Source organism: Pteropus medius, unplaced genomic scaffold (assembly GCF_902729225.1).
Source record: "Pteropus medius unplaced genomic scaffold, Ma_sr-lr_union100, whole genome shotgun sequence".
Taxonomy (NCBI): domain Eukaryota; kingdom Metazoa; phylum Chordata; class Mammalia; order Chiroptera; family Pteropodidae; genus Pteropus; species Pteropus medius.
This window is the reverse complement of record NW_024352786.1, coordinates 3,075,843-3,080,424: the sequence shown is the minus strand read 5'-3', so window position 1 is coordinate 3,080,424 and position 4,582 is coordinate 3,075,843. Positions and strand designations below refer to the sequence as shown.

General features: G+C 33.0%; 1 pseudogene; it reads left to right on the top strand.

The window, feature by feature from the left end:
* Positions 1-3,988: 3,988 nt before the first annotated feature.
* On the top strand, positions 3,989-4,107 carry LOC120591272 (uncharacterized; annotated as a pseudogene).
* The last annotated feature ends 475 nt before the right edge of the window (positions 4,108-4,582 follow it).

Sequence of the window (4,582 nt, the reverse complement as noted above, 5' to 3'; positions counted from 1 at the left end):
AAGAAGCTTCTTCCTCCAAATACTTTTACCATCTCCTGATGCCTGGTGGAACATTTTATTATTTAGTGTTTTGGAGTTAAAATGATGCTATAAAGAAGACTACAATGCAGCACTGCATTTGTACATGTCTTTTGCTCTAATGCAGGTTCATGATCCTACAGAACAGTGGCTGTATCATATTTCTAATGGTATCCCCAGGGTTTATGGATAGTAAGCACTTCATAAACATTTTAATAAATAAGTTATAGGCACAGTAGATATTATTAGAATTGGCTTCAGTATTCTTCATTTGTCAAACACAATGTCAAATAACAAGACTATCAACAAGCAGTCCTGAGCTGTGTAGAATAAAAGATGGGAGAATTTGTGTGCATGATGTACTTAAGTGTAATAATCACCTATTTAAAAAACCAAAATAGCTGCAATCTTAATAACAGGATATTGTAGGAGAAAAACAACTAACTAGCTTGTAACAATCATATGTTTTTTAAGGCAGGGTGGCTCATAAGGTATAGGTAGTAAGAAGAGAAAACAGAAAAGTGATGGGCGTTATTAATTTACTCACAGTTGGAAATAAAAGGGTATTGCAATCTTTACAAAAATGTCATTCCTTATATTTATGAACCCAGTATTTTCAGATATTTGTATCTATTATCTGTTATATTCCCTAAAATATGCATTATACCATCCATGATATTGCTTTAGAGTATCCCAAGGAGAGAGATCATGGTCATAGGTATTCGAACCATTTATTTTTTTAATCTTTCAAAAAAAGAGGATCTGATCCAAATAGTATGCAATGTTGTTTGTCAACAAGGTGGAAATTGATTAATTTGAACTTCATATTATCTGTCATTTTCCCCTGTTATCATAATAGCATAAAAATTTATTTTAAAAGTCATTCATATAACAGTTATTGAATAAGTATGGAATTCTAGTGATGCTAGATATTAGAGGATTGTGGTGAAAATTGTATAATTACTTTCTTCAAGATGCTCATAGTACAGCAGCTATGAAAAGCCTATCTGATGAAGAAAGGAAAGCAGTTCTGCAGGGCTGAAAAAGAACAAGAAAGAGGTGCATACAGAGCTTCAGTCCCTCTCGGCCTTCATCAATTCCATACCAAAGAAGATATGCAAGAAGCTGGAAGAAGAAATGAAGCAACTGGAACTTGACATTGGTGTCATTTGAAAAGCACATATTATTTATATTGCTAATAAGTAATAATGAATTTTTAAAGGGTGGTCATTTTAACATATAAAAAAACATAGAAAACATACAAATAAATCTATGTTTTTCAAAAAATAAAATACTATGAAGAGAATAAAAATAGTCTTTACCAAAATGTTTAGGCAATGTTTAAGAATAACTGAATTTTTTCAGAACAAAATTTTTTTTTACCAGCGTCAGGTTTTCAGTGTATAAACCAATTAAATTTCGATGTTATCTACTCTAATTAAAAATAGATATTCGTAGTATAGAATAGTTAAGTTCGCAAACAACTCTAATATAAGGCAATGGACAATACAGAGACCAAATATAGAAATTAATAGGCCATATCATTCCCCAAACATTTGTGTTAGAGTGCAGATCATTTAAAAGTTTCATATCAGGTCCACCATACACTCAATAGTAAAGAACCTTTTAGTGGTTTTGTGGGTTTTGACTGCCTGACATCTATTTTCACTATTTATGGTGAAGCGCTATGGTTTTAAATTTGACATCTACTTTACCCCACTCTCAGTCCATATTCTTCTTTTGTAGCTGGGTCATGTATTACAGAATGATTGGTATAAGAAGAGGCATGTAACAAAACAGAGCCAATGAGAGCTAATTTCACATATTTTGTGTCAAAATCTAGAGAAGGAAACCCTTTCTTTTCACTAAAAGTACAAGCACTATGTTGGCAGAAATTTGGAACTTCTGGGAGTTGCCACTCAGAGGCTTGGAATGTTGACCACAAAGGAAGAAGCAGAGTTGAGAGAGATAGAAGCAGGTCTCCCTACGTCATATGAGCTGCTCGTTTTAGTCATTCTTGTCTCTTCCAGTTGTCACCTGATTATATTCCTTTTTGCTTCAGCCATTTTGAATTGGGTTTTCTCTATTCACAACCGAAAGATTGCTGCCAAAGACAGGTGTTTTAAAAATGTTTAAGAGCTAGATGAAGCCAGAGGAAGAGATATCTTATAAGGCAGAGAAAGAGAAAAAAAATGAAGTGAAGTTACTCACTCTACATCCAGCCCCTAAACAACATGGAATTTGAATTCTGGAAACTCTATTATGGCCAAAACATTTGGGGAGATTTATGATAGTATTTCCTAGTTTGTTGATTCAGAGCTCTGCCCAGTTAACAGCATTCTATGTTCATGAGCACATAATACTTAGATGACAGCATAATGGAATAATTATAGCTCTAATGTGGAAACCATTTCTAATGCTACCACTGGTGTTTACTATGGGCCAACCTTTTGAATTTTTACTTCCCGACCTTTCAAATCCATAATATTGAACACAAGGAGACTGATTAAAGGCACAGTAGTGCTGGGAGGCCATGCCTTGGGCTCACTCTTTAACAATTCTTTCACAGATGTTAATTTTCAGAAAATTTTTCTTCTTTCGTATGATTTAAAAAATTATGAGTAAAATTCATGCTATGCTTATGAAGAAAAAGTTTTAAATAGAGATTAAGAGTAATGATTACATTTTCTTTATGTGATTACTAAGAAAAATTAGTCTTATTACAAATTTCAATTAATTCCTGGGCCTGCTCTTACGTCAGGTTTTAACTTCTTATTTCAGTCGTTTAGTAATTCACATATACTAAAATTATCAGAATTATTACATGTTCCATTACTTTTAAAATATAGTTCTCTTTCCATCTATATTTCAGAATTTGCTGGAACATTTGAAAGACTTTTATAAACTCATATAAACATTAAAGATATTTATTTTAAATTTATATTATATACAAAAAAATTCTTGAAGCTTGCAACAAAAATAATTTTATTTGTCCACATATTATCGCTAAAATACAGGTACTTTGAATCCTTGTCTTATAAGTAATAAAATTTATTTTGATAATTATTTTCTAAATTTTTATTTTTTAGAGTTGACATTTAATATTATTTTATATTAGTTTCAGGTATACAGTATAGTGGTTAGATATTTACATAATTTAATACTTATCCCTCCTATTAGTCTAGTACCCACCTAGCACAATACTTAGTTATTATGATAGTATTGACTGTATTCCTATGCTCTGCTTCACACCCCCATGATTATTTTGTAACTACCAATTTGTGCTTCTTAATCCTTTCACCTTTTTCACTCAGCCTCTCAATCCCCATCCCATCTGGCAACTAACAGTTTGTTCTCTGCAACTATAAGTTTGTTTTTATTTTGTTTATTTATTTAGTTTCTTAGATTCCACATATAAGTGAAATCATATGGTATTTGTCTTTCTCTATCTTACTTATTTCACTTAGACTAACACCATCTAGGTCCATCCATGTCATTACAAATGGTAAGATTTCATTCTTTTTTATAGCCAAGTAATATTCCATTGTATGTACCACTTCTTTATCCAATTGTCTATCAATGGGCACTTAGGCTGCTTCTATATCTTGGTTATTGTAAATGATGCTGCAGTGAACACAGTGGTGCCTATATCTTTTAGAATTAGTGTTTTGGATTTCTTTGGTTAAACACCCAGAAGTGGAATTGCTGGGTCATAAAGTAGCTCTATTTTAAATTTTTTGAGGAACCTCCAAACTATTTTTTATAGTGATTGTACCTATTTTGATAATTATTTACTGAATGCTTGCTATATGCCATCACTAATCTAGGTGCTGGATGTACAGCTGTTGACCAGTCCCACAGAGTCTCTATACTCTTGTAAGAGACAAAATGAACAAGCAGTCCGATAAATACACAAGACAATTACAGTTCTTTGAGGAAATTAAAACAGGATGCTCTAATAGAAAATCAAGTCTACGGCCATGCTACCCTGAACAAGCCCAATCCCATTTGATCTCAGAAGCTAAGCAGGGTAAGGCCTGGTTAGTACTTGAATGGGAAACCACCTAAAAAGATCAGGTGCTGTAGGCGTAAAAAAATAAAAATAAAAATAAATAATGGATTGTAAACTGACAAGGTCCTTGCAATCTGTGAGGTCAACCAAGGGTTGCCTCTCCTGAGGAAAAAAAGAAAGAAGAAAATCCAGTGAAGGTGACTTTCTGATAAGGAGACATTTGATCCGAGATTTGAATCTGTTATGCTATGTTACAGGTAGAATCATAGCCCCCAATACCACAGAATGTAACAATTTGGAGATAAGATATTTAAAGTGATAATTAAGCTTAGATGAGGCCATTAGAGTGGGCCTTAATCCAATATGACTGGTGTCTTTATAAGAGGAGATTGGAATACAGACAGACACAGAGAAAAGACTACAGAAAGACACAGGAAGAAGATGGCCACCTAGAAGCCAAGCTAGAACAAATATCCCTGCTGATATCTTGATTGCAGAATTCTAGCTTCCAGAACTCTTGAGAAAATAAATTTCTATTGTTTAACTCACCTA